This window comes from Ictidomys tridecemlineatus, chromosome 1 (assembly GCF_052094955.1).
Source record: "Ictidomys tridecemlineatus isolate mIctTri1 chromosome 1, mIctTri1.hap1, whole genome shotgun sequence".
Taxonomy (NCBI): Eukaryota; Metazoa; Chordata; class Mammalia; order Rodentia; family Sciuridae; genus Ictidomys; species Ictidomys tridecemlineatus.
The window spans coordinates 68,770,045-68,785,736 of record NC_135477.1 but is presented as its reverse complement, the minus strand read 5'-3'; the positions used below and the strand labels follow the sequence as shown (position 1 = coordinate 68,785,736).

General features: G+C 42.2%; 1 pseudogene; it reads right to left on the bottom strand.

Moving 5' to 3' along the window:
• Positions 1 to 9,647: 9,647 nt before the first annotated feature.
• LOC144366283 (RNA exonuclease 5 pseudogene) lies at positions 9,648 to 11,945 on the bottom strand (annotated as a pseudogene).
• Positions 11,946 to 15,692: the final 3,747 nt, after the last annotated feature.

Here is a 15,692-nt window from a genome sequence, read left to right as displayed (position 1 = left end):
ACAAGACTTGACGATCATTAATATATATGCCCCAAACAATGGTGCAGCTACGTTCATCAAACAAAATCTTCTCAAGTTCAAGAGTCTAATAGACCACCATACAATAATCATGGGAGATTTTAACACACCTCTCTCACCAATGGACAGATCTTCCAAACAAAAGTTGAATAAAGAAACCATAGAGCTCAATAATACAATTAATAATTTAGACTTCATTGATATATACAGAATATACCACCCAACATCAAGCAGATACACTTTCTTCTCAGCAGCACATGGATCCTTCTCAAAAATAGACCATATATTATGTCACAGGGCAAATCTTAGCATTACAAAGGAGTTGAGATACTACCATGCATTTTATCTGATCATAATGGAATGAAATTGGAAATCAATAATAAAATGAGAAAGGAAAAATCCTACATCACATGGAGATTAAACAATATGCTACTGAATGAACAAAGGGTTACAGAAGACATCAAAGAGGAAATTAAAAAATTCTTAGAGGTAAACGAAAACTCAGACACAATATATCGAAATCTCTGGGACACTATGAAAGCAGTACTAAGAGGAAAATTCATTTCATGGAGTTCATTCCTTAAAAGAAAGAAAAGCCAACAAATAAATGACCTCACACTACACCTTGAAGCCTTAGAAAAAGAAGTACAAATCAGCAGCAAGTACAGTAGAAGGCAAGAAATAATTAAAATTAGAGCTGAAATCAATGAAATCGAAACAAAAGAAACAATGGGAAAAAATGACAAAACTAAAAGTTGTTTTTTTGAAAAAATGAATAATATTGATAGACCACTAGCCACGCTAACAAAGAGAAGAAGAGAGAGAACCCAAATTACTAGCTTACGAGATGAAAAAGGCAACATCACAACAGACAATTCAGAAATACAGAAGATAATTAGAAATTATTTTGAAACCCTATACTCTAATAAAATAGAAGATAGTAAAGGCATCGATAAATTCTTTAAGACATATGAACTACCCAGATTGAGTCAGGAAGATATAAACAACCTAAATAGACCAATATCAAGTGAGGAAATAGAAGAAGCCATCAATAGACTACCAACCAAGGAAAGCCCAGGACCAGATGGATATACAGCAGAGTTTTACAAGAACTTTAAAGAAGAACTAATACCAATACTCCACAATTTATTTCAGAAGATAGAAAAAGAGGGAGAACTTCCAAATTCATTCTATGAGGCCAATATCACCCTGATTCCCAAACCAGATAAAGACACCTCAAAGAAAGAAAACTACAGACCAATATCCCTAATGAATTTAGATGCAAAAATCCTCAATAAAATTCTGGCAAATCGTATACAAAAACATATCAAAAAGATCGTGCACCATGATCAAGTAGGATTCATCCCTGGAAATCAATAAACGTTATTCACCACATCGATAGACTTAAAGATAAGAACCATATGATCATCTCGATAGACGCAGAAAAAGCATTGGACAAAGTACAGCATCCCTTTATGTTCAAAACATTAGAAAAACTAGGGATAACAGTAACATACCTCAACATTCTAAAAGCTATCTATGCTAAGCCTCAGGCTAGCATCATTCTAAATGGAGAAAAACTGAAGGCATTCCCTCTAAAATCTGGAACAAGACAGGGATGCCTTCTCTCACCACTTCTATTCAATATAGTTCTCAAAATACTGGCCAGAGCAATTAGACAGACAAAAGAAATTAAAGGCATTAAGATAGGAAAAGAAGAACTTAAATTATCACTATTTGCGGATGATATGATTTTATACCTAGAAGACCCAAAAGGGTCTACAAAGAAACTACTAGAGCTAATAAATAAATTCAGCAAAGTGGCAGGATATAAAATCAACATGCATAAATCAAAGGCATTCCTGTATATCAGCGACAAATCTTCTGAACTGGAAATGAGGAAAACCACCCCATTCACAATATCCTCAAAAAAAAAATACTTGGTAATCAACCTAACAAAAGAGGTGAAAGATTTATACAATGAAAACTACAGAACCCTAAAGAGAGAAATAGAGGAAGATCTTAGAAGATGGAAAAATATACCCTGTTCATGGATAGGCAGAACTAACATCATCAAAATGGTGATATTACCAAAAGTTCTATATAGGTACAATGCAATGCCAATCAAAATCCCAATGGCATTTCTTGTAGAGATAGATAAAGCAATCATGAAATTCATATGGAAAAATAAAAGACCCAGAATAGCAAAAGCAATTCTAAGCAGGAAGTGTGAATCAGGAGGTGTAGAAATACCAGATTTCAAACTGTACTACAGAGCAATAGTAACAAAAACAGCATGGTACTGGTACCAAAACAGGCGGGTGGACCAATGGTATAGAATAGAGGACACAGAGACCAATCCACAAAATTACAACTATCTTATATTCGATAAAGGGGCTAAAAGTATGCAATGGAGGAAGGATAGCATCTTCAACAAATGGTGCTGGGAAAACTGGAAATCCATATGCAACAAAATGAAACTGAATCCCTTTCTCTCACCATGCACAAAAGTTAACTCAAAATGGATCAAGGAGCTTGATATGAAATCAGAGACTATGCGTCTGATAGAAGAAAATGTTGGCTCCGGTCTACATATTGTGGGGTCGGGCTCCAAATTCCTTAATAGGACACCCATAGCACAAGAGTTAATAACTAGAATCAACAATGGGACTTACTTAAACTAAAAAGTTTTTTTCTCAGCAAGAGAAACAATAAGAGAGGTAAACAGGGAGCCTACATCATGGGAACAAATTTTTACTCCTCACACTTCAGATAGAGCCCTAATATCCAGAGTATACAAAGAACTCAAAAAATTAGACAATAAGAAAACAAATAACCCAATCAACAAATGGGCCAAAGACCTGAACAGACACTTCTCAGAGGAGGACATACAATCAATCAACAAGTACATGAAAAAATGCTCACCATCTCTAGCAGTCAGAGAAATGCAAATCAAAACCACCCTAAGATACCATCTCACTCCAGTAAGATTGGCAGCCATTATGAAGTCAAACAACAAGTGCTGGTGAGAATATGGGGAAAAGGGTACTCTTGTACATTGCTGGTGGGACTGCCAATTGGTGCGGCCAATATGGAAAGCAGTTTGGAGATTCCTGGGAAAGCTGGGAATGGAACCACCATTTGACCCAGCTATTGCCCTTCTTGGACTATTCCCTGAAGACCTTAAAAGAGCATACTACAGGGATACTGCCACATTGATGTTCATGGCAGCACAATTCACAATAGCTAGACTGTGGAATCAACCCAGATGCCCCTCAATAGATGAATGGATAAAAAAATGTGGCATTTATACACAATGGAGTACTACACAGCACTAAAAAATGACAAAATCATGGAATTTGCAGGGAAATGGATGGCATTAGAGCAGATTATGCTAAGTGAAGCTAGCCAATCCCTAAAAAACAAATGCCAAATGTCTTCTTTTATATAATGAGAGCAACCAAGAACAGAGCAGGGAGGAAGAGCAGGAGGAAAAGATTAACTTTAAATAGAGTCATGAGGTGGGAGGGAAAGGGAGAGAAAAGGGAAATTGCATGGAAATGGAAGGAGACCCTCATTGTTATACAAAATTACATATAAGAGGTTGTGAGGGGAATGGGAAAAAAAATAAGGAGAGAAATGAATTACAGTAGATGGGGTAGAGAGAGAAGATGAGAAGGGAGGGGAGGGGGGATAGTAGAGGTTAGGAAAGGTAGCAGAATACAACAGTTACAATTATGGCATTATGTAAAAATGTGGATGTGTAACCGAGGTGATTCTGCAATCTTTGTAATGTTTTGAATAACCAATAAAAAATAAAAATAAAAAAGAATGATGTAAAAAAAATTTTAACTCTCCTACTTACTGATGAAATCTTGATGAAATAACTTAATTTTTTGATGCTTCATTCTTTCTTTCTAAAAATGGAGTATTTGAGAATTAATTAGTATAATTATATGAAGTGATCAGCCCAGTAAAATAAATATTCAACAGATCTTAGCTATAGATTATTGAAGTAAAACATGACTTTCAATATTATTAGTTCATTATCCAGAAAAAAATTGAGAAATGTGGGGCAAAGGGAAGAGTTGTTGTATATCATTAAATTATTATTTTGCATGGGCTCACAATCCACTCAGTGTGTGTCAAAACACAATTAAAACATGTGATTGGTGCTAAGGGTGGCACTTTTATGCCTGAATACTGGGGTGAGAAAATTGGAGAGAAAGGCAGCTCATGATTTAAACTCATCCCAGGTTGTGTTTGCTTTGGCCATCCAAAATATTTCTGGACTTTGTTGCTGGAAATATTTTGGTCTGTCCACATAGATTACTTCTGACCCCTTAACTTCACACAATGCAAGCAACATGGAGAATGGAACAACCAAACTTTACAACCTCACCCAATTCTGTCCACTCCATTGGAAAATGAACTCCTTGTTAATGGCAGCAATTGTGGATGGGTTTGTTGCAAAAGGACATTCAACCCAAACACCCATTAAAGCTACACTTAATTCAGCAAGGCCTCCTTTGCTGAGCTCCTCTGAGTCTGGACATCTGACTGCTGACTTTGTGTTGGATTAGTTGTTTTTTATTTTACTTCTTTAAAAATTTTGGCAGGGAAATAAATTGACATTCTCACTGTTCTGTGAACTTTCTACATTCCTGTGTAACTGTGGCCAGGATGAAACTTTAAAAATGGTTTTATCATATTAGGGTGTGCTCTCTGTATCAGAAAAAGTCAGTAGTTATTCTAGGTTGTAGAGAAAAAGCAGAGAGTCAGAAAGATTTCAGCTCAAGTCTGACCTCTGGCAGATCTGGGCATATAATTTCTGAACCTTGGTTTCCTCATCTGTAAATGGGGAATTTTCATGCTTGTCTTCAGGAGTGCTACGAGATGGATATTTCCTATAAAGGCTTGCTGCACCATTGAGGACACCAGTATCTCCTACATGTGGTTTTTCCTTCATAGGGTAAGAGTGGTATCTAGAAACAAACTCACAATTAGGGATCTTTCCCTGCTTCCAAGCAATGGCCCTTGGCCAGTCTACTTCAACCTCTGTACCTCTAGTACACAGCAAGATTCCCTCACTGGAAATGCTTAGAAATAAGGATAATAATAATATCTGCCTCATTCTTATTTTCTTTCTTTTTTAACTTATTCCAGTCATTACCTATTTCATTTCATCGGTTGATTTTACTAGTTGTCTTGTTTTTCGGAAGACAACATAAACTCCATGGCGGTAGCAACTTTGTTTGACTCAGGCCTTTGTATATTTCAAGTACAGTGCACAGCAAAAATATAAGCCAAAAGGAGGTAATTAGAGGAAAATTGATTAAATTAATCTGATAAGTGAAATTTGACAAAGTAGACACAAAGGCACAGAATCAAGGACACAAACTGAAAGGAGATGGAAGGAAAAAGGACATAGTTTAGTGCAGTCTCCAACTTGATTGTGCATATGATTCTCTTAGGGATGTTGTTCAATATGCATATTCTAATTCAGTAGGGCTGAGGAGAAACTGAGTTTGACATTTTCCCAGGTGATGCCAAAGCTATGTTACAGGAATCACTTTTTAGTTGCACGATCTGGAGAAATCACTGTAAGAATGGGACTTGGGAACTATTTTTAACAGATGTACCAGGTGATGCATTTCAGAGTACTTATTAGGAGTTCTGGGATCTCCTACATAAGCTCTTAACAGGATTTTATTTACCTCAAGGAAAAATGATGCCTAATTTATTACTGATGACAACACTGCTAAACTTTGTATTGTTTAAATGAAAAATTATGTACTCATTTAATTTAACACCTATGCATTCTGGCCATCTTAACCTGAGTTCTTCTGAATTAACTGGCAAATACTACACACAAGTTGAGGATTTTTCTAGTACCTCATACTGCTTTTGGAAGGATCCAACTATGTCTGATAAGTGAAATTTGACAGAGTAATAGATCTCTTATTAAAGATAATGAGAAAGCCATAGCCAGCATATATTTAGGCTTCAATAAAATGTTTAATATTTGTGAATTCAGTTTCTTTGCAAAGTTATATATATATTGTAATATCAGTGGCTTAATATTAACTGGTGAAGATGGGAAGAGAGTAAATAGGACTTTGACCTTAGGCTAGTTTACTATTACTATTATAGTATACTATTACTTAGGCTAGTTAGTGTACTATTTTTACAGGATTTAATGAACAATCATTAAACCTGCAAAGTTGTCAGTGATGGTATCTTATGGGTAGAATCCAAATTTAAGTTGTACTTAAGGGGATATAGAAGTGGTTTATTTATATATGCAATAACTGATTTTGATTATATATTCATCATATCAAAAATAAATTCAACAAATATTTGAATGTCTGCTATATGAAAGCCTCTTTGCTTGGCACTGGGTAGAATATGGAACAGCCTCACATGCTGTTTTCAAGGTGTTTATAACTCTGGGAGGAAGGCAGGACAGGCACCTGAATAACTAATATTAAAAACATAAAGATGTGTATTCTGCCAGGAGTATCAATTGAAGGCCATGAAATTCTAAGGAGCTAGGGTTTCCATTAACCTGGATTACAGACTTGATTTTGAAATTCAGTGCAAGTGAGGGACTCTTATGTTTGAGATTCATTAGCTTTATTGTAAAATCATCTCTGATTGGAGCTAAAATGTATTTTAGCATCACTTTAGCAGCAAAAAAAGATTGCACTAATCAAATTGTTAGTAGTACACTGGTTAAATTATGATACATTTTAATACAGAGAAAACCCCACATAATTACAGTTATTTTATATTAGACATAGGTGCCAAAAACATATATTGAAGAAAAGATAGCCTCCTTAAAAATTGATGCTGGCAAACCTGGAAACCCATATGCAACAAAATGAAATTAAGCCCCTATCTCTCACGATGCAAAAAACTCAACTCCAGGGAGTGGAGACAGCGATGGGGCAAGGCGGAGAGGATGGACGAGTGGAGGGGCCCGCTGGGAGGAACAGGGTGGGGGCAGGAAAGATTCCCCAGATGGCCAGCATGGCCTAAGACAAAAAACACCTCACACTCATATCTTTGGTCTGGCCCCTGGAAGTTAACCCAGGGAACAGAGAAGGCAAACTTGCAGTCCTGGGGATCAAGGGGAATAGAAAAGAAGCGATCATTGATATCAATCACAATGAGAGTCAAATCCCTAGGGATGGAGGGTATCATCTGCTCATTAATCTTACTTAGGTCCAGTAACATTCTCCTTTTCCCAGTGGCTTTTTGGATGACAAATATAGGACTATTCCAAGGGCTGGGGAAGGCCTATTGGAGAAGCCGCCACTGTTCAACCCACAAGGAATCTCAGGTGGAGTTTGACCTTTAGTCTGGCCTGAGGGATGTCCCTGTGGGACATCTGATCTTTGGAGGCACTTTTCCACCCTCTCCATAAAGATAGCAAGATCCTCAGTAGCCCTCTGAGTAATTCCTGCTACCAGGGACTCTGAGGGGCCTTCCTCCAACTTTTTCCATGTTGCCAGCCCCAAAGCCCTTACCTGCTCCAGGTAGAAGGCAGGGATAGCAGCCTGCATAAAGCCTGTGAAAAATTAATCACTGAACACCTTCAGCATCCCATAAGTTACAGGAACCAGGGGATAAAAAGCCTGATTCTTCTAAGCCTGAGCATGGCACTCCTCATTAAAAAAGGCACACTATTTTAGGTACAGGGGACCAAATAGGACACTCTTGGTTAAGTTTTTCCAGTCTTGGGTGGGACACTGTTGGTGGGCTAGACCCCAGAGAATGGTTTCAGCCTAGGCCAAATTAGGTCCATCCTTAGAAATGGCCTTTTTTAGTTCTTTCAAATCTTGGGCCTCCCAGGAATACCATAAGGCCGGCTGCTCTATTGCACCCAGGGTTAGCATTTACCAAGAAATCTATACACAATGGGGATGAGTCATCTCATTGCTGGTCTTAACAAGACAGGGCCATACACAATGGGGGTGAGTCATCACTGGTGTTGCAAGAAGGCAGCTGAACCAGCTTTTCTAGGTTCTCACAAGAAGGTGGAGAATTTCCTTGGGGGGGAGGGGTGACAATATGGCATAGGCCGCTCCCCTTCCCGACTTGTCTACCGAGTGTTCCAGGACAGGAGCACTTGGTGCGGGACCCAGAGGACCAGGCCAGGCATCAAAAGGGTCTAGGAGGCCATTGTCAGCGTGAGGCTTTAAGCCTTTCTCCTCCTGGGCAGTGAGAGGACTGACTCCTTATGACCAAAGTTGCTCCTCACCAATGGCTTCCCAATACTGGTCTCATACTTAGTGTGAGATTGCCCCATCGTTTCGGGGAGACCCCTACCTCGAAACTCTCTTGGCTTGGCTTGGCGATACTCTCACTTTGGGTGAACAGACTTCTTAATGCCCCACGTTGGGCGCCAGATGTCAGGGTTTTTAGCCCCACCCCACCCAACCCGCTTCCCTCCTGGCCTGCGGGAGAGATTGGGAGAGCACGCCCCGACCATGAGGAACCAAGAAAGGAAGGGCCAACTGACCCCCCCCTCCCTAATCCAGCCCTCCCCCATCGGAGGACAATCAGACAAGCCAGGGAGACCAGTCAAAGCAGGATCTCAGTTTATTGAGAAAACACACAGAGCTAATACAAGGCACAGGAGCCAATCAGGATAAAGGTCGGCAGGGTGGGGAGAGTTCACGTGTACACCCATCTCACAGGCCATAATGGGAGACCCCGAGCTGTCCAGAGGGCGGAAGGGTTCTGAGCCTATCCTAGAGATCATCTGGTTTTTCCTCCCAGCCCAGGCAACACCTTCTGGCTGATCCCCAGGCGCTTTCTTAGCCACAGGTGGCCCCAGGACCCACCCAGAAGCAGACAGCAAGTTCAGTTTTTCCTCCTTTCTGATGCAACATGCCCCACGTGTTACATCGTGCCCTGCCTCTGTGTTTCCTTTTTCTTGCCATCATTGTCAGAAATTCAGGGAAGTCAATTTTGCCATTACCACATCAGCTACTCCCTTCATCCTGTCCTGTAACTCGGACTTCTGTGGGATTCCACCCAAGAGACCATCTCATTACACTTCCCAATTCCTTTGTGTTAGTATACTATAGTTCCATCCCCGTTCCTGTCAAATAGTGGGAAAGCTTCTTTGAATTCTGCAATCTGCCCTTCAGCTAGATGGTCAGCCACGCTGCAAGGCTTACCAGTTTCCGAGACTCAACCACATAACCACTGGGCTCATTCGCTCCACTCAGATCCCATCCCACTTTTAAAATAATGTCACATAGCACGAATAGGATGTTAAACGTCCGAAGATATCAAACACGTTTACATTTATTTTGGTTTAATTGTATAAGTCTTATTTATTTTGTTTCCATTTTACATTTTTTTTTTTTTACATTTTACATTCCCGCTCCCCCACCCACCCTGTCTTAAGATGAGGAAAGGCTTGAATTCTAGGCATTTATTGAAAACTTGCGCATGCCATGTAAGTGGATTAGACCCGTTAGCCGGCACACCAACGTCCCACACAAAGCCGTCCACTGAACCAAGAGGCCCGGCAGTCTTTGCAGAAGCTGCAGCCTGACCGTCTTCTCCACCATCGCCCAGGAAGCATGAGAAAAGGCAAGTGGCGAGCCGACTCACAAACCCATGCTTGGGCCGGTGCTTTCCTCTTCTTCATCTTTTATTCCCATGAGTCCCAGGCCAGAGAGGGATCCATGAGGGCTAGTGGTTCCTGGCAGGAGGATGACGCAAAGGGTACCCGGGCTCAGGCTTTGGTAGAGCCTTCCAATCTTGCGGCTCCAACGCCAGGCTGCACTCTTTGCCTTTTCCGCATGTAAATTCTGCAAGGTCTCCCGCTCCGAGGGAGGAGGTCTCACTCGCAGACCTGCGGGCCTTCTTGATTCAGGTGGTGAGCTCCTAAGCCACGCGTGCAGGTGCCTGGGGGTTAGGGCCTGCCTGCCTTTCAGCTTCCAGTCCTTGCCTGTGAGGACATGGAGGGCCCTCTGGGCATTGCCAAAAGTTTTGAACTTCAGGAAACAGTATTTTTCCTGTCTCCTGCTTTGAGCATCTGGTGGCACGATCACAGCTTCCAGGCCACCAAAGAGCCTTGGTAGTTCCTGAACATGTCCTAAGAAATCTTTACCTACTCCAGACAGATAAATGGTTTCTCGGTTCTCAGGATCTCCTTCCAGCTCCTTAACCAGTGTGTCACCATCGAGAGTGAGTTCTGTCACTGGTCTCTGTACCTTTATGTATACACCTTCCACGGGAACGCCATTCAGGCACTCGATGGCCAGCTGGGCAGCTTCCAGGACTTCATACTCTATGGAGAGATGAGGCTGATGCGTTTCCAGAACGGCAGTCATTGTACGAACTGGGCCAAAGCTCCTAAACAGCCTCTTCAGAGCACTTAGGTTCCAATCTTTGCTCAGTGGCCCAGCATACACAGTGGACATCTCTGTCCACTTGATCCTCATCCTTTGGTTCACTTCCTCAGTGAGGAGAGGTGAAAAAGGCTCCAAAGAGAACCGAATAATGCTGAAGGGGTACAGGCGCACTTGCCTTCTGGCCTGCTCAAAGACCTCTCTGTTGGAAAGGCACTTAATAGTCTCACAATCTTCAGGAGACGGGAGTTCAATATCGTCTGTCTCTTGGGATACAAAAAGGAGCTTGTGACGCCCCGGATCGAAAGATCCTAAAGCACCTCTGTAGGTGTAGTGGACCTTTTCTCTGACATTTCTTGGGTCTTGGGCTCTCCACAGCGCCTCCAGATTGAGTTCTGCAATCTTCTTTGGGCCATACCGGAGAAAATATTGAGCCAGTTCAAGGGTCGCGGCAGCGTCCTCTGTGGGGTCATGACCGTCCCTCTCCGAACGTTGAATGTCCTTCCCCAATACAGCTTTGGCCAAGAATTTGAGCTTGAATCTTCTGCCCCGCTCTCTGGCATAAAGCAACGAGGTGTCGATGACATGTGGGTGGATCATGTTCAGTGCCCGGAGATCCACGTCTAGGGAATGGCCTACCAAGACCGCATCAGGAGGAAGCAGTGCTTTTAACCGCCTCTGAACGTCTTTCAGTTTCGTCGTCACCGGCTTAAGCATCTCCTCCGTGATCCCCGAATAGCAGGTGGCGTAGTCCACAATCTCCTCATCGGGCTTCACCAACTCATCCAGGAGACACGAGCCTCCTTCGGCCACCAGTGAGATGCGGGTTAGTTCTCTCCCCTTGGACGTGATGCACATTTCTCCGTCCAGCCCGAAGAGAGGGCTGTTCTCTGTGACAGACCCATCACATCTGGTCGTTACAAAGTTCTCACAGTCGGGAGAACCTTGTAAGGGAAAGTCAAAGGTCCTCATTTCCTCCTCTGTCAGAAGGCATCGCAGCAAGCCCACCTTCTGAGAGCCATACTTTTGAATGACCGGGTCCTTCTGCAGGTCGACCTTGGGTTTTGGACCGGCACATGGTACAGATCCTCCCGTGGTCTTGGGTAGATATCCAGCCCTTTGATTTGGTAGCCCCATAACATCAGCTAGAAAAGTCGGTGATGGAGGAGGCAAGCGGAATTTGTGCCTGAAGGCTTTTCGAAGAAATCCAAACTCCGAATAGAACCTGTAGAAGTGGAGTTGACTCATCCCCTGAAGGATGACAACCACTGTTCTGCTCAGTCGCTTTCCGTACAGAAGCTGGCACCACCTGGGTCTCTCAATGACGGGCGCAGCCAGAACTGCATACTTGAGCAGCTCACATAGCTGTTCGTGGGTTATTTCACAGTTTTCGGCCATTACGATGCCAGAAAACCGGGCTCTCTTGGTCTCGGGCTGCCTGTCCACGAGATCCCAACGCGGTATCCTGGCCTCGGGCTTCCCCATGAGCCAGTCGGGGACCCGTCTCCTCTGGCTGTTCAGCCTCCCGGTCTTCTCCTTCTCTGGCTCCATGATTTTGTACTCCGGTCCTTGTGGTGGAATGCTGTTCTTGGTCTAGAAAGCTGTCCCTGGCGTAGAAAGCTGTCCTTGCCTTGATGCCAATCCAGCGAGAGAGAAAAAACGTTCTTGAGAAGGAGAAAGGATGGTTTATTGCTTGGCCAGCGAAGGAGAAACGATGGTTCTCACCTCAGCAGGAGTAGGGGGTTTTTATAGAGGTGATTCAGAGAAAGTGAGATCAGGGAGGAGAGATCAGGAAGGAAAAGATTAGGGAAAAGAAGAACCCAGAGGAGGAGACCAGGGAGGGGGAAGAGAACAGGGAGGAGAAGTTTAGGGAAGAGAAAAACAGAAGATCAGGGAGGAGAAGGGTAGGGGAAAGAAAACCAGGAGGAGAAGGTTAGGGCAAACAAGATCAGGGAGGAGAAGGTGGGGGAAAAGAGAAACAAACATGTCAGTTTCAAAGCCACAAGGGATGTAGACAAAGCATCCAGTGAACCCCTGTTGCAACTTCAGTAAAATCTTCCCTTTGTATTCCAGCTTATTGCCTCTGGGGGACCTTTACAGTGGATTACCTTCCAGTAGTTCCATGGTTTCTTTACCCAGATTCCTTAAGTTCCAGGGGACAGGACCGTGCCCTGTGTTTCCTATTTTCTCAGAATTGTGCTGTATACATAGCAAAGACTTGAAAAAGGAAAAAAAAAAGTGTAAAGACAAATATAACTAATGGTCTTCAGTGTTTCTGTACTCCTACAATCGTGAGTTCCCCAACGTTACTGTGAAATACAGGGAGCAGATAAAATTAACCTAAGTTTGCTAATATGGGCTTGAGGCCTCTGTAGGTAAAATGACTACTAAAATAAAAAAGAGGATGACAGCCCAGCGGCTCTGGAGGCTGAGACAGGAGGATCATGAGTTCAAAGCCTGCCTCAGCAACTTAGAGAGGCACTAAGCAACTCTGTGAGACCCTGTCTCAAAATAAAATATATATATATAAAATACAAAATATGGCTGGGGATGTGACTTAGTGGTTGAGTGCCCCTGTGTTCAATTCCCTGTACCAAAAAAAAAAAAAAAAAAAAAAAAAACAGAAAAAAAGGATTACTGTACAAGAACCCAGGTCTTTCCTTTCAAAGTCTATTTTAGTTTCTCTTTCATCAGAACACATTAAGGGGTACTTTGCCATTTGCCCCGTAGGGTGAATGGGTTCATTGATCTTATTGGGTAGTTTTCAGTGTGGCATCTTAATACCTGTGTTCCAAGCGTAATGATCAGATCAGGGTGATTGGCATATATGTCACTCATACATGTATCACTCCTTCGTTTTGGGAACATTCAAAACCCTATCAGGTTTCCCCCTTCCAGTACTGAGGATTGCACCCAGGGCATTGTACATACTCAGCAATTATTCTACCACTGAGATACACCCCCAATCAGGTATTTTGAGATATTTCATATTGTTGTCAGTCACAGCGATCCTATCATGCTGTGGAATACTAAAAGTAAGTCATTTCTCTTATCCAAGTGCACCCCTCATACCTATTAACCATCATCTTGCCATGGTCCCTCCCCTATGCCCTTCCTGGGCTCTGGTAACCACTATTCTCTGTATTCTATCAATTTTATTTTATTTTAATTACTAAATTTTTTATATATGACAGCAGAATGCACAATTTTTCACAACTCTGGTTGTAGATGAAGTATATTCACACCAACTTATGTTTTCATACGTGTACTTTGGATAACGATGTCCATCACCTTCCACCATCATTTCTAACCGCCTGCCCCCTACCTTCCCTTCCCACTCCTCTCCCCTATCTGGAGTTCATCTCTTCCTCCCATGCTCCCCATCCCAGACTCCTTATATCAGAGAAAACACTTGGCATCCGTTTGTTTGGGATGGGCTGACTTCACTTAGCATCATCCCCTCCATCTCCATCCATCTACCTGCAAATGCCGTGATGGTATTCTCTTTGATTGCTGAGTAACATTCCCTTGTGTATATAAACAGACTGGTAGACCAATGGTACACAATAGAGGACACGGAGACTAACCCACTAAATTACAATTATCTTCTATCAGACCAAGGTGCCCAAAACATACTTTGGAGAAAAGATAGCCTCTTCAACAAACGGTGCTGGGAAAACTGGAAATCCATAGGCAACAAAATGAAACTAAAACCCCAGTCTCTCACCATGCACAAAACTCAATCCAGAGTGGAACTAGGACCTAGGAATTAAGCCAGAGACCTTGGGTCTAACCGAAGAAAAAGTAGGCTCCAATCTTCATCATGTGAGATTAGGCCCCAACTTCCATAATAAAACTGCTGTAGCGCAAGAAATAAAATCAAGAATCAATAAATCAGATGGATTCCAACTAAAAAGCTTTTTTTGCAGCAAAAGAAACAATAAGTGAGGTGAAGAGAGCCTGCAGAATAGTTGGAAATTTTTACCACACACAAATCAGACAGAGCACTCATACATATGTATATAAAGAACTCAAAACTCTTAACACCGAAAAATACAAATAACCCAATGAATAAATGGCCCAATAAACTGAACGGACATTTTTCAGAAAATGATATACAATCAATCAACAAATATATGAAAAAATGTTCAAGATCTCTGGCAATTAGACAAATGCAAATAAAAAATCACTCTAAGATTTCATCTCTCTCCAGTAAAAATGACAGCTGTTAAGGATGCAAACAACAATAAGTTTTCCAAAGAAAGTGGGGGGAAAAGGCACCTTTACACATTGCTGGTGGAACTGAAAACTGGTGCAGCCAATATGGAAAGCAGTATGGAGAATCCTTGGAAAACTCATAATGGAACCACCATTGGATCCAGGTATCCCACTCCTGGGTTTATACCCAAAGGCCTTAGAAGCAGCATACTACAACGATGCAGCCACATCAATGTTTACAGCAGCACAATTCACAATAGCTAAATTGTGGAACCAACCTAGATATACCCCCCATTAGATGAATGGATGAAGAAAATGTGGCATATATACACAATGGAATATCACTCACCATTAAAGGAGAAAAAAAAATCATGGCATTCGCAAGTAAATAGATGAAGTTGGAGAATAAAATGCTGAGTGAAGTAAGCCGACCCTAAAAATCTAAATGCTGAATGTATTGTCTTATACAAGGATGATGATTTATAATGGGGACGGGGTGGGGGGATCGTGGAAAAAATAGATGAGCTTTAGATAGGGAAAAGGGGAGAGAGGAGAGAGAGATTTTATGCTCGAATTCTGGACCCCCCCAAAACCACCAGAGACTAAGACTGATGTAAGCAGCAAAGAGGTGTCTATTGGGAGCTAGCTGGGTCCTCTGGGCGCACACAGCAACTGGTGATGCTGAGAGGCCCCGAGCCCAGGGTTTGCAGCAGTTTTATACACTCTTTGGAGAAGGCAGGGACCCCCACATACATCATAGCATCTCTTGGCAAATCATTACACACTGCAGGAAAATCAAATAACAACTCTAAAACATGATTAGCACCTTCACTGGGGGGAACAAGTTGGGTACTGATGATTGGTTACTACAAGAGGGGGAATCATTTGAACTGATTGGTTTATGCCAAGAGGGGTGTTCTTGATGAACTACATGGTTTTCCAACACCATAAACTACTGGGAGGGTCATCTGGCATCCCAGGTATTTCCCTGTTTCATGCTGATTGGTGGCTGCTAGCGGGTTGCTATGGGTCTCCAGCTAGCCTGTAAGGGACACCTGGCCCAGCAGATCTCTCCTGTTA